The 23,933-nt window shown below is 38.9% G+C and overlaps 1 protein-coding gene across 2 annotated transcripts in view; it reads right to left on the bottom strand.

Annotated features, from left to right (window-relative positions):
- Window positions 1-22,088, bottom strand: part of EYA3 (EYA transcriptional coactivator and phosphatase 3) — a 97,119-nt gene extending 75,031 nt beyond the window's left edge. For both annotated transcript variants that reach the window (XM_047870797.1, XM_047870798.1), the window contains exon 1: window positions 21,969-22,088. The gene's annotated coding sequence lies outside the window, so the exon portion shown is untranslated. The remainder of the gene's footprint in view (window positions 1-21,968) is intronic.
- Window positions 22,089-23,933: the final 1,845 nt, after the last annotated feature.

The raw sequence follows: 23,933 nt of genomic DNA, 5'->3' as shown, positions 1-23,933 counted from the left end.
TTGATTATGTGTCTAAATAGAGCACAACATTCTGATTATAAGTCCTAGAAGGGGAACTTGCATGTGGCTACGTGTGCACAGATTAAGTGAGTATCTTTGATACAGTTCTAAAGAGAAAACAGGTAGCTCATAAATTTAATCACTGACTACACTGTATTTTAGAAGTCTACTTACTATTTCTTCCAAAGCCTCATAGATAAATTTTGAGAACACACCAAACAAAAGGCTACAGTTTTCCTGGGGAAAACTAACAGCATCATTCCCCAAATTAAATATATCTCAGCAAGGGGCGCCTGGGTGGCTTAGTCAGTTAAGTGTCAGCTCAGGTCGTGATCTTGCGGTCTGGGAGTTCGAGCCCCTCGTCGGGCTTTGCGCTGACTGCTTGGAGCCTGGACCCTGCTTCAGATTCTGTCTCTCTCTCTCTCTCAAAAAAAATAAACATTAAAAAAACTAAAAAAAAAAAAATCTGTATCTCAGCAATAGTTATAAACAACAGTAATCTAAAGAAGTGTCAAAAAAGTGGTACATCATTACTTAAGATTATTAACATGTAGATTACTTTAGGACTTAAAAGTACATAATTAGCAAAAAAAGAGTACATAATTAGCAAATGTCTATCATGGTATCCTCAAATATAATTATGTGTATGCCTTGAAAAATGAAAACAGTAAGCAAAATACTGTCTTTTAATGGCTTTAAGATAACTGCTTCAAGTATTGTTATTTAATAATAACTTATCTATTTAAAGGAGATCATAAATGAATTAAGAAACTAGGGTCCTAACACCCAAAGTACCAAACATAAAATTTAAAGACACCTCTTCCAAATAAACTCTAATTTATCAAGTAGGAGGCCTTACAAGGCAAAATCAGAAAAGGTGTCAGGAGAAATGGTTTCAAAACATAAGAATGCATTTCTGTGGTCTCTTGTGAAACATTGCTTAGTAGTAAGCGGCAGAGGGCAAGTAGTAATTTGGGATTCCTAATCCACAAAACATACACATTAGTTTCAAACATAAAGTGAACAAACGTTTATTCTAATACTTACAAATATCTTATTGAAATTAGGCAAAAATAACAATGAGTATCTCGGAGGAGAAGAGAATAATTGAGGGAATTAAGAAAGATGTACCCTACAACAACCAGTCTTTAAAACCAATTATAGTGGGAAGGACGAGAGAGCAATCATTTACTAAGCATATATAATACCCCAATTATTTTTAAGTTTATTGTCTTACCTAGTTTTATCTCCACAACTATCCTCATACAGGACAACTGTCCTATCCACGGACAGGGCAACTAGGACTGAGAGATTTAAACAATTTGCCTGAGAATAACAGCAATAATGTTTCAGGTTAAAGTAGAAATACATCAAATAAAGATATTACCACCAGAGGATGGTGGTAATAGTTGCACAACACCATGAATGTACTTAATGACACTGAATGCTGTATTTAAAAGTGGGTAGGGGAGCCTGGGTGACTCAGTCGGTTAAGTTTCTGACTTTGACTCAGGTCATAATCTCATTGTTCCCAAGTCTGAGCCCTGTGTCGGGCTCTGTGCTGACAGCTCAGAGCCTGGAGCCTGCTTGGGATTCTATGTCTCCTTCTCTCTCTCTGTCCTCTCTCTTCCCTGCTCGTGCTCTCTCACTCTCAAAATTAACATTAAAAAATTTTTTTAGGGGCGCCTGGGTGGCGCAGTCGGTTAAGCGTCCGACTTCAGCCAGGTCACGATCTCGCGGTCCGTGAGTTCGAGCCCCGCGTCAGGCTCTGGGCTGATGGCTCGGACCCTGGAGCCTGTTTCCGATTCTGTGTCTCCCTCTCTCTCTGCCCCTCCCCCGTTCATGCTCTGTCTCTCTCTGTCCCAAAAATAAATAAACGTTTGAAAAAAAAATTTTTAAAAAAAAAAAATTTTTTTAAATAAAAGTGGGTAAAATAGTTAATTCTGCTATGTGTACTTACCACAATAAAAAAATACTAAAAGACCCACGAGGGGCACCTGGGTGGCTTAGTCAGCTAAGCATCTGACTTGGGCTCAGGTCATGATCTCACAGTCTGGGAGTTTGAGCCCCACGTCGGGCTCTGTGCTGACAACTCAGAGCCTGGAGCCTGCTTCAGATTCTGTGTCTCCCTCTCTCTCTGCCCCTACCCCACTCTCTCTCTCAAAAATAAATAAACATAAAAAAATTTTTTTAATAAACAAAAAGACCCATGAGACAAGGAATCCCAAAGCAATGATCACATCTAAAAAGTGCTTATAAGTAGAGAAAAATCAATATTTAAAAACTATTGCCAGGGCACCTGGCTGGCTCAGTTGGAGCCACACGTGACTCTTGATCTTGGGGTTGTGAATTTGAGCCTTACAGTGGGTATAGATTACTTAAAACAATTTTTTTTTGATGTTTATTTATTTTTGAGAGAGACAGAGACGGAATGTGAGTGGGTTGGGGCAGACAGAGAGGGAGGCACAGAACCTGAAGCAGGCTGCAGGCTCCGAGCTGTCAGCACAGAGTCCGACGCGGGGCTCGAACTCAAGAGCTGTGAGATTGTGACCTGAGCCGAAGTCGGACGCTCAACCGACTGAGCCACCCAGGCACCCCTACTTTAAAAAAATAAAATCTTAAAAAAATACTGCCAGAAAAACGGTATCAATGTGGAGAAAAACATGACTAATTCTAAATATATGAAGAACTAAGCATTCAAGAAATTTTGGAGAAAGTAGATTACCATACTTATCTGTAGGAAAGAGATAAAAATTTTGTGCAACAGAAGAAAGCATAAGCAACAAATCAACAGAGCCAGTTATTAAAATGCACTTTCACTTTCATGCAATGAGAAGAAACAAATCTAAGATTAAAAGGATATAACAAATATAATTATGATAAACCTTAATGTCTATAAAATAAACCCAACAATTCAACAATATGATCATTTGTTATGTGGCAAACCATGACTAATATCCATCAAGGATGAATGCCTCTGTATCCATCAAAGGATACAGACAGTTTAAGTAACCACCAAGACCAAATCAGCACTTGGGAAAAAAGATTCTCACCACTAACTAAATAAACTGTAATATTTTTAAGATACTACTTTGTACCAATGAAATACCAAAAATATATATATAAGCAACAAAACCGAGTGTTCTCTGAACTATAAGAAAATAAGAAATATTCAGGGGTGCCTGGGTGGCTCAGTCAGTTGAGCATCCAACTTGGGCTCAGGTCACGATCTCACAGTTCGTGAGTTCAAGCTCTGCATCGGGCTCTGTGCTGATGGCTCGGAGCCTGGAGCCTGCTTCAGATTTTGTGTCTCCCTCTCTCTCTGCCCCTCCACAGCTCACACTCTGACTCTCTCTCTCAAAAGTAAATAAACATTAAAAAAGATTTAAAAAAATATTCAGGCACAGCTGTAAAATCATATTATCTTCAGACTATCCTCTGGTTAGAGTCAGGTCATAAAATTGCCCATGGCCTGATTCATTTCCTAATTTTTCCCCCAAAATTAAGTAGAGGGGTAAAAAGTCAACTCTATTCCACTATTTCAAAAAATAGAGTAAGTTTGTTCAGAGAAATGAAAAATCAGAAACAACCAACTTGTGGAGAATGGTTTACCTATGCTCCACTTGCACTAATGAACATTCTTTATTCTTTTTAATTGTTTTCAATGTTTGTTTATTTTTGAGAAAGAGCAAGAGAGACAGAGCGTGAGCAGGGGTGGGGGAGGGCAGAGTGGGAGGCAGACACAGAATCTGAAGCAGGCTCCAGGCTGTGAGCTGTCAGCACAGAGCCCAACATGGGGCTCGAACTCACGAAGCCGTGAGATCATGACCTGAGCCGAAGTCGGAGGCTTAACCGACTGAGCCACCCAGGTGCCACTAAAATATTACTCTGCATATATACAGGAAAGATGTTGTATTAGTACTTTTGTAAACTGCCACTTTACCAGAATCTCATTCTTTCTAATAATGAGAACAGTAAGAGAGTTGATTGTTGAGTTTCAGCTATATATTTTCCCTTGCTGCATAAAAATAGTTTCCTTCCCCTTTCCCAATAGTAAGCTCTTTATTTCTTCTTACTACCTAATGATATTGGTTTACACCTCCACTATAATATTAAGTAACAATACTAAATGTTGGGCATCCATTTCTTGTTCCTCACATTAATGAGAATACTTCTACCATACCACTATTAAGTGTGATATTAGTTTTGGTCTGAAATAAATTTGGGGTGTCTGCCTGGCTTAGTTTATAGAGCATGTGACGCTTGATCTTGGGGTCATGAGTTCAAGCCCCACATTGAGCACAGAGGTTACTTAAAAAAAAAAAGAAAAAAAAGGAAAGGAAAAGAAAAATGAAATAAGTTCTCTTTAATCGTGTCAAATAAGAATTCATCAATTTTAATTAAATGAAGAACATTTATCAGGAAAAGATATTAATTTGGTCAATGCTTTTTTGGCATCCAAAATGATGATGACCGTATGGTTTTTCTTTCATCTATTAAAACAACATGTTAACAGATCTAATATTGAACCATATGTACATTTATTTCAGAAACTATTGGGTTGTAGAATATTATTTTAACATACTGTTGAATTCTATTTTCTAGTACTGAATGTAAGATTTTTACATTAATAATTGGAAGATTCTTCCATGGTTTCCTATTTTGTGTTGTCCACGAAGTTTTAGAATCAACATTTCATTGGCTTCCTTAAAAGAGCTATAAACTCTCTCTTATCCATGCTCTGGTTCAGCTATCTATTCCTTGGCTATTTGAAATAACATACCTATGAAAACACCTAGGTCTAAAAGTTTTTATGGAGCAGTCCTTTGATAACTTTACGGATTCCCTTTATTGTTATTGGTCTACTGAATTTCTTTCTTCTGGGGTCAAATTTGGCAACATTTTCTAAAAATATCCATTTCATCCAGATTGTCAAGTTTATTTGCATAAGGTTTTACACCATAATGCATGTGTGTAGTCTTTTCATTCTCTTTAGAATGAATTCTACCATAAAACCTCCCAAACTTCGGGGCGCCTGGGTGGCTCAGTGGGTTAAACACCCAACTTCGGCTCAGGTCATGATCTCGCGGTTTGTGGGTTCGAGCTCCGCATCAAGCTCTGTGCTGACAGCTCAGAGCCTGGAGCTGCTTCGGATTCTGTGTCTCCTTCTCTCTGTGTCCCTCCTTTGCTCATGTTCTATCTCCCTCCCTCTCAAAAAATAAATAAACATTAAAAAATTTAGAAGAAAAAAAAAAAAAAACCTCCCAAACTTCATCCAAATCAGTTTACTCTCAGTGAACTTCCTATTGATCAAAATCAGTAATCAGAACATTCTGATTCAAGAGAGCTGAAGAAGCACACCCATTTATGTCCTCTCTCCAGAGATCCACTTCATAAAAATAATAGCAAAGGAACAAAAGAGATAAAAGACACAACAACAAGATAAAAACAGTGGGGCATCTGACTGGCTCAGTCAGAAGAGCATGCGGCTCTTAATGTCAGGGTCATGAGTGTGAGCCTCACATGGGGTGTAGAGATTACTTAAATAAATAAAACTTGAATAAAATTTTAAAAAAGAAAAGAAAAACAGTGATTTCAAGAGGCAAAAGATTCAACAAATTTCTAGAAGACAGAAAGTATATAGAGAATTGATATCTGAGTCATCCATTTTCTCATCATTTCAAGAAATATTTTAGGGGCACCTGGCTGGCTCACTTGGTAGAATATGTGACTCTTGATCTGGGAGTTGCAAGTTCAAGCCCCACAATAGGTGCAGGGCTTACTTTAAAAAAATAAATATTTTATGTACTAGGAATTATTCTAGGCACTGGAGATAAAGAACTGTGCACAAAGACTCCCTGCTCTTAGTATGTTTATATTCTAACTGGTAAGAGACAGATAAAAAGTAAATTATTATTCAAGCCGTGGTAAGAAATATAAAATAGGACAAGGAAATAGAGAAACTAATTTCACAGAGTCTGGATTCTTTGTCCCATGTGGCCACTGAAGTCTCTGATGTTAGTTTAATGGTCAGCTAATGATTAGACAGAGATTTCCTTAGACTCCTGGAACCAGTAAATCTCCCAGTCTTCATGGATGGGCTCTGTATATGTATTAGGGCACACTCTTAACACTAAGCCAGTTTACAATTTTTCCTTAGCCTTCACTATCCGTTGGCACAGAGCCTCAACATGAACTAGAACTAAGAACTTAGGGCCTTCTCAGGTCCTTTCTAAAGATGCACACAGCTCAACATATGGGCACAGCCTTCTAGATTCCCAAGAATATATCAAAGCTTTACAAATCCCCTATGGACATCTACTCCCCAGCTTTTCCTTTTAAGCTTTTTGGTTAGTCTGTTTGCCCCAACCATTACTCACTACCACAGGCAGCTGAGACGTTCAATTGCCTCTAATTGTTTTCAATGAACACCCTGGGCAGAAAAGGCTCCAAGTCTGGTCAAATATATGCAAGTTTGCAAATGAGGTCTTTTAAGGAACCACCAGACAGGTCAATCGGTAACAAATAATAACAAGTCAAATAATGACAATTCTCTGGCACAGGGCTTTGAAAAAGCTCCAGTCTTGGTCTGTAGCTTCCAGTTGGCTTCTGGGCTGCTAGTTTTCACCATGATTAGGGACTGTTGGTTTTCAAAGCTACTGTGGAACTGGAGAGAGGACGGCACCTGGGCAAGTTAAAACATTACAAAGTTCACGGTGTTCTTGAGATTCGGCCATTTTTCTTGAATAAATGTTCCTAGTTTGCTACAAGCCTACGGTTAATGTTCAGAGTTCGGAAACAGTTGATTTTGACTATGTCTGCCAGTGTCCTCATTGTTTTTATAAAGTATTTCCAAAGGTTCTTCCTCTGCCATGACTGCCGACATCCCGCATTTTAATTGAGAAACTCCTTTTTTTTTTTAATGTTTATTTCTGTGAAAGAGACATAGCATGAGCAGGGAAGGGGCAGAGAGACAGAAGACACAGAATCTGAAGCAGGCTCCAGGCTGTAAGCTGTCAGCACAGAGCCTGACACGGGGCTCGAACTCACAAACTGTGAGATCATGACCTGAACCAAAGTTGGACGCTTAACCGACTGAGTCATCCAGGTGCCCCAAGGAACTAATAGAAACTAATAGAACTAATAGAAAGATGAACAAATAATAAGGTAATATGATTTCACAAAGCAATAAGTACTATGGAAAATAACACAAAGAATAGAGAGTGACTACAGGGGAGCTATTTCAGATAGGGTGATAATTTCTGTGAGATGGTAACATTTCAGCAGAAATGTTAATAATGAAAAGGATGGAGTTATAAGAAGATGCAAAGGAAGAGGTTTCAGAAGGAAAACAAGTGTAAAGAAACTGAAAGGATGACATCTGGGCATGTTGAGAAATGGCAAAAAGGCCAATGTTAGCAAGTGAATGAGTGGTTGCAAAAGAAGACTCAGATGCAGGCAAGGGCCAGATGACACACAGCCTTGTAACACATGATACGGAGTTTGGGAACGCAATGAGTGCTTCAAGCAAAACAATGACATAATTTGAGGGGTACCTGGTGGCTCAGTCGGTTAAGCATCCGACTTCGGCTCAGGCCACGAACTCGTGTTTCCTGAGTTTGAGCCCGGCCTCAGGCTCTGTGCTGACAGCTTGGAGCCTGCAGCCTGCTTCATATTGTGTCTCCCTCTCTCTCTCTGCCTCTCCCCTGCTCGCACTCTCTCTCCCTCTCTCTCTCTCTCTCTCAAAAATAAAGATTTTTTGAAAATTAAAAAGAAAAAAGAATTACATAATTTGATTAATAAACACTAAACACCATAGGGAGAATAGACCATATGGATATACTTGCCCTCCTCAGGCAGACCATTCAATGTGTCTGGAAAGCATTTCTCCAGGCTTTATCCAGGGGACAAACACCAGATGCTCAAAATCAAGAGCAAGGGCCAGAACACTGATTTAAGCTCCAGGCACCCTTCATTTCTTCATAATTGTTTACTTGAATCTGGTACATTTCTAAAACTTCTACATATACTTTCATCTGTGATTTCTTCTCCTAGTCTCTATTGATCCAATCTCCTTGTTTCTCATCTTTCAGAAATTTGAAAGTCTCATCAACTGATGGTAACCTTTCTTGATATACTAAAACATCTAACATATCTAACATATTACTCAGAGTCCTTCATACTCAAGAGTCCTCCTTTGTGTAGACACAAATATCCAGCAGACCTATACTCAGTGATCTCCCTTAAAGCTCTATTTATTTATTTTAGAGACAGCAAGAGAGCACACACAAGCTGGGGAGAGGGGCAGAGGGAGAGACAGAATCTCAAGAAGGCTCCACACTCAGTGCAGAGCCCAATGTGGGGCTCCATCCCACGACTCGGTGATCATGACCTGAGACAAAATCAAGAGTCAGACACTCAACCAACTGAGCCACTCAGGAGCCCCAGGCTCTCTCTCTTTTAAGTGACCCTAAGAGAGCCCTTTAGCTCTCACAATTCAGGCATCAGCACAAATCACATTTCTGTGGCCCAAAAAATTGCAACCAACTACATCTTCCAGGCTGAACTGTCTGTGGATAGACAAAAGCCATCACCATGCTGGTGAACTCCCTCCATAAATAAACAGCCCAGCCAAGTGACTGTGGTAAAATCGGGAATTCTTCTGGTTACTTTATTTGGGAGGTATGCCTGACCAACATATCATGGTATTGTCAGCTGTAGGAATATTTATAGTAACTTTACACTTAATAGAATACTTATCTGAACTTACTGAGAATTTTTTTTTAATTCATTTAGTCTGTACCAAATTCTTAACAGAAACAAAACACTTTATTGGGAAGAGATTCTCTAAGAAGAATTGTTCTTATGATTTCTAATATTATTTCTCAGAAAATCATCCTTTGAAGTTGTCTATAAAACAATCTTTGGGGCATCAGGGTGGCTCAGCCGGTTGAGCATCTACCTCTTGGTTTTGGCTTGGGTCATGATCCCAAGGTCACTGAGCTCTGCACTGAGCATAGAGCCTGCTTACAATTCTCTCTCTCAGGGCACGTGGGTGGCTCAGTCAGTTGAGCATCCGTCCAACTTTGGCTCAGGTCATGATCTCACGGTTCGTGGGTTCAAGCCCCGTGTCGGGCTCTGTGCTGACAGCTCAGAGCCTGGAGCCTGCTTCGGATTCTGTGTCTCCTTCTCTCTGCCCCTCCCCACCCCACCCCTCTCAAAAATAAATAAACATTAAAAAAAAAAAAAAGATTCTCTGAGGCACCTGGGTGGCTCAGTTGGTGAAGCACCTGACTTCGGCTCAGGTCATGATCTCACAGTTCATGAGTTCGAGCCCCACATCAGGCTCTGTGCTGACAGCTCGGAGCCTGGAGCCTGCTTTGGATTCTGTGTCTGTCTCTCTCTCTCTCTCTCTCTCACTCTCTCTCTCTGTGTGCCCCTCCCCACTTGTGTTGTGTCTCTCTTAAAAATAAACAGTAAAAAAAAAAAAAAAAAAAAAGATTCTCTTTCCCTCTCTAAACAATAAAAACTAAAATATTAAAATCAAATACTATTTAATAAAAATTAACAAAAACTTTTCCCCATAAGCTTCCAATAAAATAGGGAGATGTGTTCTATAGGAAAAATTCCAAAACCAGGGTAAAAAGTATTGAAAAGGAATGAGTTCATCTGAATTAGATTTGTCAAAGTGAGTTTAATAATAATCCAAAGTTCTACTACGTTCCTTCCAACTCTCCTACATTTTAGTAACTTGTCAGTCACAAGCCTAAGAATTTAATGTATAGAGAACCAGACTCCATGGAACTCAAAACCCCCAAAATTTTATCTTCATCCTCTCTTAAATCTGTGAAGTTAACTAAGAGAATCACAACTTTTTTCTGCAGGTGCTACAGACTGATACATGGTTTATACCAACATGAATATCCTATGTATTGCTTCCACTTACATAGAAAAATTTGTACCCTACTTCATCAAAATTCACAAGTCAAAACTCTATATATCATTCTATAAATCTGTATACCACGTTTATACATCAATTAGCTCTCCATTATTCACATAAAATTTATCTTACACCATACTAACAGAACTAAGTCTTTTGAAATGTATGTCCTCACCTGTAAGAACTATAAAATCTAAGTTAGGTTCTTTGATCAATGTTTTATTTCTCCAAACTTATTTACTCCTTCAAGAATCCATGAGCCAAAAATTCAGTGCTGTCATTTCAGCACAGAATGAGGAATAGTAAAGGTTTCTTTTTTCATATTAAAAAATTTTTAATTCCAGTGTAGTTAACATACAGTGTTGTATTAGTTTCAGAAGGACAGTGAAGTTTTAACACTTGTTATTTTACAATTTTCAACCTAATTCACCTCTGTCGGAGGCAAGTTTGGCAAGCTTAGAGCACTGACTCTGGAGCCAGACTACTTAGGTTCAAATTCCAGCTCTGCACTGATGAGTGCTGTGGGAGTTTAATTATTCAACTTTCCTGTGCCTCAGTTACCTCATCTGTAAAATGGGAATAATGATAATAATATATTATCTTTGTCATAAGGTTTAAATGAGTTAATATTTGTGAAGCTCTCAGAATAGTGCCTGGCACCATAGTAAACATGACAAAGCTGTTTGCTGAAGAAAAATTAAATAAATAAGTATCTTAGACATAAGACAAATTCAGGAGGGAAATCTGGTCTTGAGTGAAAGTCAACTCATTAACTAGTTGCTCTCTTAGTTTTTCAAAGGGAAAAATATTAAAATTATTAAGGATAAGGCCCAAATTGCAAGAGATTCCTATGAGAGATTAACAAGTTGGACCTGTAGGTTTGCTTTTGTCACTTGGCTTGATTCCACACACCCTACACGAGAACTTTCCCTATAAGTCCTTTGCAAGGAAAGTGGTTTTTAAGCTCCTGGACAATAAAACATTGAATGTCAATCACATCCTGTTACTTAGCAAATACACAGAACTCATCATGGTCACAAATACTTTCAGGAGATCCAACTGTGAGTTGTGAGTTATTAATAGCTAACATTTATGGAATGTTTTTTATGGGTCAGACACTGTTCTAAGTACGTTACATGTATAATTCATTTAATCCTCTCAGTAAGTCTGTAAGATAGGTGCTATTGATTGTTATTACCATTTTAGAGATAAGAAAAAGTACAGAGAGTAACTTGGCCAGGGTATTTACCTAGTAAGTCACCAACCTGGAATTCAAGCCCAGGCAGCCAAGCTTCAAAGCCTGAGGTTTCAAACCACAGCTATGTGCCATTCAATATGAAACATCACAGACAGGACTGATGACTTTAAAAACCTGACCAAGCTCAAAATCTATGCTATGTCATGCTATTCACAAGCCAGATAATGAGAAGATACTAAGGCAAGTTTCCTTCTTTATCCTCTCTCATTTTTGTTCTCCCAGGCCTCCCAAGTGAATATGAGTTAATAAAGTGAAGTGCTTTACACAGTGCCTGGAACATAGTAAGTGTTCGTTAAGTGTTAGGAGGAGGTGATGATAAAAACAGTAGAGTATGTTGCTGACCCTGCCTCACTCTAATGGCTATGATATGCTAGGAACTGCTGCGATCTCTACTACCTTTCCCCCTTTATGATTACAGAAAAGGAGTCGGGACAATACATACATGCAGTCCACTCTTCAACCGTGTTACTTTCACCTGACCATATACACAAGAGACACTGCTTCACTGCTCAGTTCTCTTTTCTGGTTTACAAAGACTGGATTGGGGCCAGAAGAAAGTAGAATAAAACAGCTTTGTAACCTTTGGACTAGTTGCTAAGAGCAGAAGCAAAGTTCGAAAAACGCAACTTCATCAACTTCAACTTTTGACTATAAGATGGAACCTAGCAAATGATTCTTATGATGGAAGCTCTGCATGTGACCAAGTGTTTTCAACCTCATGATTCTATATTATTGCAGTCTTTAAAATGATGTGCCTAACCACAGTAAAGAACAGAGATGACAGCAATGACAATCAGGGCAATAGGGTCTCCCTCTCAAATGTTCTGCAGTTATTTAGATTAAAAGCTTAACAGAATCAAGATACATTTCAGAGAGAAAAAAACTAACAAACCCAAACATTTTCAATTCCAAAAAACAATATTAGAAAAAAATCTAGCAGTCATTCGAATTTTTCAAACTCCAGGTATGTTGTCTTATTAACTTAGTGAAGACTAACAGTTTTTAATGAAATACAATAAAGCAAAATAGAACAGAAAATATTACAATGTATCACCAGTAGTAAAGATAATATTGTTCCACAAAACTTGTTTCAATTTTAAACATTAATATGTACATATACATGTATAAGTACTGGATAATGTATACATACGTGTGTAAGTACTGGGTAACAATGAAAAAATGCATCTTATAGTGGGTCATGATAAAAAAAAATTTGAAAGCCACTTTATCAGAATATAAAAAACTGACCAGTCAAGGAGGAAAATATCCACTTCAAACTACACAGGAAATAACATTCAGAGTTCTGGTGGTTCTCTTAGTTAAAAAAAAAAAAAATTTTTTTTCATTTTGTTTATTTTAGAGAGAGAGAAAGAGAGCTGGAAGGGGCAGAGGGAGAAAAAGAAAATCTTAAGCAGGGTCCACACTCAGTGCAGAGCCGCAGAGCCAAACTCAAGGCTGGATCCCACAACCCTGGGATCATGACCACAGTCTAAACCAAGAGCCGGAGTCTAAACCAAAAGTTGGTTGGGATGTGCAACCAACTCTTAATTAGGTTTTTAAAGGCAACCCTTTACTCTGAAAAAGAATTTAAAAAGGAGAAGAAAACCATCTATAAGAATCAATAGTTTAACAGTTACTCCAAATAAACAAGTTTCACAGAATGTGAGGTGCCAACACTAAATAAATATATACTAACGGGAGACACACAGGAATGAGAGAAAGCAAACATTTTCAGTTCATCTAGCTATTAAATGCCACACCAATATTAGAGATGGCTTATACTCTTTGCAAAAGCTCTCATTCCCAATCTCAAGAACACTTATTCATCAGTTATCTGATAGCTGCTTCCCAACCTACAGCAAAGATTTGGTAAAAGGGAAAAGTAGATTTGAAAAGTTCAGTGAAGTAATAACACACTGATTCCTAGAGAATGTGTTTTTTTTTTTTTAAACGTTTATTTATTTTTTGAGAGACAGAGAGAGACAGAGCGTGAGCAAGGGAAGGGCAGAGAGAGAGAGGGAGACACAAAATCTGAAGCAGCATCCAGGTCTGAGCTGTCAGCACAGAGCCTCACACAGGCCTCGAACCCAAGAACCTTGAGATCATGACCTGAGCTCAAGTCGGACACTCAATCGACTAAGCTACCCAGACGCATCCTGGAGAATGTTTTTTAATAAGACAGGTATATGCTACTTTTTACCCTAAAATGTTCTCTAAATTCCGAAATTTTCTAAAAAAACAAATCATATACACATTTTGGATTATGCTGTCGACAAAGAGTGAAACTGCCATATTAATATTATCAATCTAGTAGGAAAAAACTAACATTATTGTGTTAAATTAAAATTCCCTCTTATTTTAGGGGCACCTGGGTAGCTCAGTCAGTTAAGCGTCCGATTTCAGCTCAGGTCATGATCTCATGGCTTGTGAGTTCGAGCCCTGCATCGGGCTCTGGGCTGACAGCTCAGAGCCTGGAGCCTGTTTCAGATTCTGTGTCTCCCTCTCTCTGGCCCTCCCCTGTCCACACTCTGTCTCTGTCTCTCTCAAAAATAAATAAACATTAAAACAAATTTTTTTAATAAAAAATAAAATTCCCTCTTATTTTGAAAAAAGGAGGAACAACAGGTGAAACTGACCTAAATCTTTTTCAACTACTATGGAAACTTAAGAATAAAGTTCAATTCTACCTAAGAGCTAATCATTCTAATTTATTCCCATAGTAACAGTGCTGCTAGCAGAAACAATTTTCCTAAATTCAGTAATTGCTACATTATTAAATTTCAGGTGAAAAAAAAAACTATTGAAATTTTAGGAGATAAACTAATTATCAAACCCATATATAAAAAAGAATTGTTTCTGAAACAAAAATTAAATGTTTAAACCAAAATAAGGAATATTCTAAATCATCATAGCAAAGCTTCTCAGATCCATATTTTTCCCACCAAAAAGAAAAAAAATCAAGACAAAAGCTACTATGAAAAATGGTGTACTGAATTAATGTCTGAATTAATAAAAGGAGTTGATATATAAGAAATAAAATTAGTATCCCTAACCAAGTGTCCCTTCTTACCAGAAAATAACTATAGTTTTCTTGTGCTAACCAGATTCCATGATTCTCAATTGTTTCAAAAACTCAGAAAAATAACTTCTCATATCTCAGTCCCAGACTCCTACATTAATTAAACTACACTTCAAATGATATAAAATCATCTCCTTCCCTTAGAGATGCAACAAGAATTTTTACATTTGGGAATAACAAAAGCACAAAAGAAGTAATATTAATATAATTAGTAATATTCTAAATGACTACATGCATTTTTTAATTTATAAAGGAAATGGTTTGTGAAAGTTCTCCTCGTTTCTAAGTCAAACTAAAAACACTCTTCTTTTCTAAGAAAAACTAAAAACGCTAATTTAAATATATTAATCTCAACATAACAGTCCTAAGGAAATGGAAGTACTTAATTTTGCACAAATTTCCAACTTTTCCAAATTTACTACAGGTAAATCAGAAATCTCAGTTTGTTTTCTATTTCATATTTCGAAGTTGTTAAATTCATAGTGGACACATTAAGATTTCAGAGTTTAAGACTATTACATAAATTTAATACTCTGCAGATCAAAGAAAGGAAGTATAATAAGATCAAGAGGTAGGACATTTTAGGGGCGCCTGGGTGGTTCAGTCAGTTAAGCATCGGACTTCAGCTCAACTCATCATCTCATGGCTTGTGTGCTCGAACCCCACTGACGGCTCAGCCTGGAACCTGCTTCTGATTCTGTGTCTCCCTCTTTCTCTGCCCCTCTCCCGCTCACGCTCTGTCTCTCTCACTCTCTCTCTCAAAAATAATAAACATTAAAAAAATAAATAGAGGAAGACATTTTAGTAATATAGAATACATTTTATTAAATATGCTACCTTTTCTCCAAATAACTCAAAAGTAACCAACTTCCACACAACAATTTTTTAAAGAGGGAAAGATATGGTCCTGCTTTCCTTTTTTAATACGTGATTTTTGCCATCTAAGAAACACAGGTGGTAAAAGGGTTTGCAATTTGCCTTAGGCCAGCCCATGTAAAACCCCTCTCTAAGGTTCCCAAGCCTAAAGTGGTCCTCTGATAACAGTTTCCGGCAAACTGGATTTTTAACCTTAACCTACAAAGGAAGAAATCACTAAATTAGTAAAACGCTGTACAAAAAGGTCATGAACTCTAAAGCCAGAAAAACTAAGTTCAAATCCAGCTCTCTGGCTAACTAGCTGTGTTACTTTGGGCAAGTTATAGAACTTCCATGCCGTGGTTTCCTCATTGGTAAAATGGAGATAAGAACAGTATTTACTTCACAGTGTTGTACAGCTTAAGGAGTTCATACATGTAAACCACTCAGAGTAGTTCCTGGCACATAGTAAGAGCTATATAAAGCTGCTTTTATTTTTTACTGTTTTACCAATACAGATTTTTACAGTTCAGTTGCGAAAGTTTCCCAAATGAAATTTATTTAATTGTACCTATAAAAAAACAATATAATTTTATATTAAACAGTGATGCAAATTAATGTAAGAACCTTAAAATCAAATAATGATGAGAAATCACTGTTTTGAAAACAATAGAAAATCACAAAATCTAGCTTAAAAAATCATATACAATTGTCACTGAGAAGTGACATTTTCTTAGGATTAAGCTTATTTTAATTCTAATTATATTTTCTTTTTTTTCTACACCCTGGTGATACAGGTTACGTTAAATCTTATGGTTTAATTCAAATATGTACAAAGAAAACCAAATTCAGGATTTAAGTGTAAACGCCAGCCTTATGTATAATGCTACCTAGTTCACATGAACAGCCTATATACGTATTACTAAACCTGTACATAGTAGGTACCCAAAAGAAACTTGCTAAAAGAAATATATTCTTTTTGCCCTATTTTCTAGGGCAAATAAAAGTAAATCTACCTAGTACAAATATTAACCAAGCTGATAAGTTAAAGTGCATCCAACACAATCGGTAGTAAGATCTGTAAGATATTAAGTACTATTTTTTTATTTTTCTTTTTGTTTTGTTTTTTTAATTTTTCCACCCAAATTTTGGAATCATTTGTTCCAGTTCTATGAAAAATGCCACTGGAATCTGTAGATTACTTTGGGTAGTATGGACATTGTAACAATATTAGTTCTTCCAGTATATGAGCATGGACTATCTTTCCATTTATTTATGACATCTTCAGTTTTTTTATTTTTTATTAAAAAAAATTTTTTTTAATCTTTATTTATTTTTTAAGAGACAGAAAGAGACAGAGCATAAGTGGGGAAGGGGCAGAGAGAGAGAGGGAGACACAGAATCCAAAGCAGGCTCTAGGCTCTGAGCTGTCAGCACAGAGCCCGACACATCTTCAGTTTTTTAATCAATGTCTTACAGTTTTCTGTGTACAGGTATTTCACCTCCTTGGGTAAATTTACTCCTAGACATTTTATTCTTTTTGATGCCATTGTAAATGGGATTGTTTTCTCAGTTCTTCTTTTTTTTAATCTTTATTTTTGAGAGACAGAGAGAGAGACAGAGTGTGAGCAGGGGAGGGGCAGAGAAAGAGGGAGACACAGAATCTGAAGCAGACTCTAGGCTCTGAGCTGTCAACACAGAGCCCGATGCGGGGCTCGAACTCATGGACTGCAAGATCATGACCTGAGCCAAAGTCAGACGCCCAACCAACTGAGCCACCCAGGAGCCCCTCAGTTACTCTTTTTTGATAGTTCATTATCAGTGTGTAGAAATGCAACAGATTTTTGTATACTGATATTTTATCTTGCAAATTTACTGAATCCATTAATTGTAACAGTTTTTTGTGGAGACTTTAGGTTTTCTACAGGTAGAATTAGGTCACTTGCAAACAGTAACAGTTTAACTTATTCCCTTATTAACTTGGATACATTTTCTTTTCCTTTTTCTGCCTAACTGCTGTGGCTAGGACTTCAATACTATGTTGAATAAAAATGGTGAGAATGGACATCCTTGTCTTGTTTCTGATTTTAAAGAAAAAGCAGTTGATTATGTTTGTGATGGGTTTGTCACATATGATCTTTGTTATACTGAGGTATGTTTCCTCTATTCCTATTTTGTTAAAAGTTTTAAATCATGAGTTTTACAATTTCAATGGATGTTGAAAGGTTAGGACTACTTATACATTTCCTTTTTTGATTTAAAATACTACTATGGGGCACCTGGCCGGTTCAGTCAGTGGAGTATATGATTCTTGATAATCTCAGGGTTATGAGTTCAAGCCCTATGTTGAGCATAGAAATTACTTAAAAAAAAAAAAAAAAAAAAAAAAGGTAAAATACAACTACATATTTAAAAGAAGAAAACAGTAAAGTTTTCTTAAAAACATAAAATTTTATGAAGTCCATATTTCAAATATGTTTTTAAATATACTACAAATAAAGAAGATACTCTAATTATTTTTACATTTAATAATTAGATACCTTAGGACTTAGGTTGATGGGACCAAATAAAAATATTGAGATGATGATGTGGTTGCTGCTCCATTATCTATGTTCTCTGTCAATAAGACATATTAATAAGGCAGTTTGTAGCTTAAGCCATATATTCTGTATAAGAACATACACCTGTATTTTTAAGTTAATCGGCAGAAAGTCCACCTATTTTCAACTTTATTACAAATATAATAATTAAACCCCTAATATAAATGAATGTAGGGGAAGAATAAGCTTTTCCTAATATTCTTAAATGCATTTTGAACTTTTAAAAAAATGTTTATTTATTTTGAGAGAGAGAGAAAAAGAGCATGCACAGGAGAGCAAGGGGAGGGGAAGAGAGGGAGGAGAGAATCCCAAGCAGGCTCTGTGCTGTCAGCATGAAGCCCAAAGCCGGGCTCAATCTCACAAACCATGAGATCATGACCTGAGCCGAAATCAAGAGTCTAACGCTTAACCATCTGAGCCACCCAGGCGCCCCACTTTGAATTATTTCTATGTTGAACTATTCTATGTTAACTATTTTGAACTAGTCTTCCTCCATTTAAAATACACATAAGTTAAGATATCTTCTTGTTATATGTAGAACACAAAAATCTCTTGGACAACTACCGAAAAAGAAGTTCTATCAGCCTTTTATCTGAAAGCAAAACAAAAAGAACGAAGTTATGAAGTGGTTTAGTCAGATCATAGAAACCATCACACCACAAGGTAAGGATGTGGTGTGGGTGTACTTTGTTTCTTATATTTTTAATATATATTTTTTTAACGTTTATTTATTTTTGAGACAGAGAGAGACAGAGCATGAACGGGGAGGGGCAGAGAGAGAGGGAGACACAGAACCGGAAGCAGGCTCCAGGCTCCAAGCCATCAGCCCAGAGCCTGATGCAGGGCTCGAACTCACGGACCGCGAGATCGTGACCTGAGCTGAAGTCGGCGCTTAACCGACTGAGCCACCCAGGCGCCCCAGTTTCTTATATTTTTAAAGCTGCATTTTCCTTAAAACATATCCTAGGGTTCAAGAATAAAAGTTTAAATATGTAAAACAACATACAGTAACAAGTAAAATGACAAAAAATAATAAAAAATAATCAAACCAAATAAAAACAGAAAACCTGGTATGCATAAACTAATATGAGAAATTTATTTTAAATGGAGTCCTCAGGGTTACAAAATAAGACTGCCAAACTAAAGGAGAAATTTGTATGGAAAACTGACATCGATTCCTCTCCTGAGCTTTACAAACACATACACTGAGCTGTCTCTAGTGATAATTTTTGTTGTTGTTTGGAAGCTGGGTAGGACATGCACACTTTTCAGAAATTAGAAAGTCTATTAGTGTTTGGTAGGAAGACAGAAGCACGAACACAAATGCTCCAATGAGACCACAGGATGTTCATGTAAAGGCTTTTAGGCAGCATTCATATCATAATGGGCTAAAATGATTTTAGAAGAAAAGAGAGAAAGAGACTCCCTAAGACTTTTCAACTTTTACTTCTGCACAACAGTTTCTTTCTAGGGGCCATCTTTGAAGGCAGCCTTGAATTTAAAAATCTGTCATAAATTCCTCCTCCTAGAATTCATTCCTATGGCACAAATGTATTGAAATGAACCACTAGGGGCGCCTGGGTGGCTCAGTAGGTTAAGCTTCCAACTGACTTTGGATCAGGTCATGATCTCACAGTCTGTGAGTTCGAGCCCCACTCTGTGCTGACAGTACAGTGCCTACTTGAGATTCTCTCCCTCCTTCTCTCTCTGCCCCTCCCCTGTACTCTCTCTCTCTCTCAAAAGCAAATAAATAAACTTAAAAAAAAAAAAAAAAAAAAAAGAAGAAGAAGAAGAAATGAACCACTAAATACTACACTGTGCTCTCTGGCCTACAACTTTGAGAGAACTAAAACCCACTTCTCTGAGTGCATGACTCTGAGTACAAGACTGCTGTATTCGTAAAAACTGACCTCGGAAAAATCACCAATTCTTTAAGTCTTGATTTCCTTATTTGTAAAATAAAAGGGTAAGTTTGAGCTCTACAGAACCCTCCAGCTGTAACCTGTAGAAATCCATCTACGTTTAGACTCAGACATGCTCAAGAAATAGAAAGTTCAGAAGAATGTGGAAAGATGGTCTTGCATCGATCCAAATATAAATCTATCTATGGAGTGCCCATGGCTTAAAAAAAAAAAAAAAAAAAAAAAAAAAAGTCCACAAACTTAGAGGTAAAGAAGCAGTTAGAGGGAGTCAGCCCATACTCACTGGGGTTAGTTTTTAAGGATGTGAAATGAGGAGACCCAGGTTGAACAGAAGCTGGAGTTTCCAACGTAGGTGCTGGGGAGAAGGTATGGGTAAAGAGCTTTCCAAAGGGCTTCCCTCAGCAGTTAGATAAGGACTGAAAACCACCCAAAGGGTCCTTCTCTGTGGCTTCTAGGACTAATATGGCCAAGCTCCAAAGTCCCTTGCTAAAAATAGCTGAAGGGAGCAGCCCCATTCTGGAATGAGCAAGGTCTATGCCCTGCTTGTGTATGTATATGCATCACATAAGGAGAGAAACTCTTCTCTAACTCACCAGTCAAACGTGAAGCAGACACGTCACTTAAATACTAAATCTCAGAGCACAATTTATATTTCAAAAGCAGATCACAGAAAAGTATTTGCAATCAAATGCCAGACATACACCACAAACACTGGAAAAACAGAAATAAAAATGATCCAACGCCGTGTGTCTCAAAATATACCTCGGATCACAAAATTTGAGACACTAACCCCTATTAAGTCCAATCTCTTCATCTTGGAGGTGACTAAAAGCCATCAGAGAAACTTTAAAAATTTAAGAGAAACCCAACTCTCAAATGAGAAAACGATGGTTTTTAAGACTAAGGTGGAGGGGCGCCCGGATGGCTCAGCTGGTTAAGCGTCAGACTCCGCTCAGGCCTTGATCTGGCAGTGGTGAGTTCGAGCCCCCGTCGGCATCTGCGCTGACAGCTCAGAGCCTGGAGCCTGCTTGGGATTCTGTGTCTCCCTCCCTCTCTCTGCCCCTCCCCCGCTCGCACTCTATCAATCTCTCAAAAATAAACATTAAAAAAAAAAAAAAGACTAAGGTGGAAACAGTAAGGAAAAAATAAAAGAACAGTCGAAGTAATAAACTAGTGTAATGGCTGGCTTATGAAGAAACAGGAAGAAAAACAGAAAACTTGTCAATACGGTAAAAACGAAGAAAGCATCTGTAAGAGGTTAAAGATAAAGGTACATTTGCACCCGGAGTTCAATTAATGAAAACGTACTCTGAAACTACTAGAGTGCACTCTTTGGCAGAAAACGTTTCAGTAGTAACTCTAAAATTTCTGGCAAGGAGCTTGTAAATCTGGGGCTAAAAATCTCCCAAGAAACTCTTGTCTTCTGTCATAGCACCTGTCCTGTAAGTAAAGCCCATGCAGAACACAGAGCTGATGGTCCGCATTTTTGCCTCAGCTGTGCACATCCACTCTCATGGGGCAGAAAACACAAAAATGACAGCACGTCCTCACGGCCTGTCAGTTAACAAGACCACACAAGCCCAATCGCTAGCTGTTCCGTGTGCCTGCCACCTGTTAGCCTGCTCCAGAGAGAGCCCCCCCAAACTGTGGTCCAGCAAAGAAAAAGGGAACGCCTTTGTTGTTCCCTAACTACGGAAGCTACCAGAGTCTAACCCTACGCCTCAAGGCAAAACTTCCCCCAAGCCGGATGAATCGGCCGACACTGGGGCTTTGGCTAAGCCCTTCTCTAGCTAAGAAAAGGCGGGAGAACCCCAGGCGAAGCACAGATGTCACCTACTAGTCCCGGGAGGGGACAGGGATCGAAGGTGACGGAAGTTGGGGGGCCGGACCTAGGACCCTAGAGAGACGAGCTCAGTTTCGCAGTGGAGGAGGGGAAGCACAATGAGGAGGTGGGCCGTCCTGCTGCGGGAAAGAACAGCGAGAACCCCGGGAGGTGCTAACGTGAGAAGCAAGGGAAAAAGCGAGAGGCAGTGGTGAGGGAAGCGCTGAGGCGAAAGGCAAGAAACCCGGGCTTGTAACGGGGGCATGAGGAAAACAGCGAGGCGAGAGGTGCGCGGAGACCAGCAAAGCTAAGGGGGAGGTGAAAGAGTCGAGGCCGGCGAGGGAAAGGGCTGGAGTGAGGGAAGCACTGCAGGGACAAGGGACAGGCAAAGAAAACCCCCACCCACAGGGACCGGGACAGAACTCTTGACCCGTCCCCGTACGGGCTGTACTCTACCGGCCGCACTCTGACCCTGTCGCGGCGGTGACTCACCCTAAGGTTGCAGAGGCCCCAGAGCAGGACATGGGTACTGGACCAGACCCACAGCAGAACCCAGCGGATGGAGGAAACCGCGGCGTTAGCGTGACCCGGATGCGCATCCCTAGGAACCGGAAGTCAGCGGCCAGGGTCACCTCACAATCCACACCTCTTTCCACCAGAAGCCTCTGGGCGCATGTGTCAGGCCTCACGGGGCGGGGCGGGGCGGGGCAGGGAGGCGCCTAGATCCCGCCCACTCCGCCTTTCCGGGAGCTCCGCCCCTGGTTACGCCCCACCGCGCGCCTCGGAGCGGCTTAGTGCTGAGGGGCTGGTTTCTTGCTTCGCCCAGGAACTGGTGGTGCTTCTGCGGCACAAGCAGCCACGACAAAAACAAACAAAAAAACCAAAAACGTAACGCTTTCATATTTTTAGAAAGGCTTTTAGAATGCATGTAATGCTTGCCTCCCTAAAGCGATCGTGAGAAGAAATGCTGGTTGTATCTGGTAGTTTTAGAAAAAGTGCGGGAGGAAGAATGGGTGGGAAGTTTTGGAAGACGCTGGTGGGGAGGCGAACCCAATATTGGTTTATTCCCAACGTCTATTGGTCTTACAGCACCTTCTATTGCGTGCACGCTATTTTATGTGATAATTTTATCAGAAACAAAATTCATAGATGCTTCACTAACTTTAAGTTACTACCCAAATAGGAGCAGGGTTGAATTCAGGCGTGTGGAGACCTGAAATTTATTCAGTTTGAGGGCCCTGTTAAAGAAAATCCAAAATCACAAATACAATGTTAGGTATAAAAATGAGTCTTTGGAGTGAGAAAAGAAATTACAAATTACAAATTTTAAAACTTCACAAATAACACAAAATCCAGAAAAATTACACACTTTTTAAACTGATAACGCCTCTAAAATACTTCTTTTCTACACTTTTTGGGCTGTATACTCTTTGATCACCTCTTCCTATGACAACTTATTAAGTAACATCATTTATTGAGATCCTTGACTTCTCTCTTTCACACCCTTCATCTAACTCATCAGTGAGTTCTGCATCATCTGCCTTTAAAATTTGTTCAGAATCTGACCATTTACTGCCTCCACTGGTACAAGCCACAGTCGATGTGCGACTGCTCTTTTTATACGCTTCCTTTTCCACAATCTGTTAATACCACATCAACAGGCTTGTGTTAACACCCTAAGCAGATCCTGTCCCCGCTCCAATGGATTCGTTTCCAAGTGAAAACAAAAAATCCTTGTACTGCCCTAGAGGACCCTCAAGACGTGACACCACCTACCCACCCCCAAGTACAACTAACCTTATCTCCTACTCTCCATTATACCACCACGTCAAGGCACATTGGGCTCTTTGCTATTCCTCAAACCTGCACGTGAACTCAGGACCTTCATGCTTGCTGAGCTCTGCCTGGAATCTCTTCCCCCAAACACCTGCATCATTCACCAGGTCACCTCCTTTACATCTTTGTTCAAATGTTACCCTCTCAATGAGAACTTCCTTGCCACTGTATGTGTATTATTTATTTGTCTGTTTGCTTGTTTTATTTTGAGAGAGAGTGAGAGGCAGAGAGAGAGGGAGAGAGAGAGAATCTCAAGCAGGCTCCACACTGTCAGCATGGAGCCTGATGCGGGACTTGAACTCACGAATAACGAGATCATGACCCGAGCTGAAACCAAGAGTTCAACGCCTAAACCAACTGAGCCACCCAGGCATCCCCCTGCCACTGTATTTAAAACTGAAGCACCATCACCCTCCCCAAAATTTTTAGCCCAGTTTCCTACTTATTTTTTCTCGAATAACATTTATCCCATCTAACAATTTGCTGATGAATTTGGTTAAATGTCTTTCTCCCGCATATACACACCAAAATGTAAGCTCCAGGAGATGTCTGTGTTTGTTCACGGATGTATTTCAGCACCAGAGCCTAGCACATTGTAGGTGCCCAATATGTTTGTTGACT

The sequence above is a fragment of the Prionailurus viverrinus genome, chromosome C1, assembly GCF_022837055.1.
Source record: "Prionailurus viverrinus isolate Anna chromosome C1, UM_Priviv_1.0, whole genome shotgun sequence".
NCBI lineage: Eukaryota > Metazoa > Chordata > Mammalia > Carnivora > Felidae > Prionailurus > Prionailurus viverrinus.
The sequence above is the reverse complement of the archived record's forward strand: the minus strand, read 5'-3'. Positions and strand labels throughout refer to the sequence as shown.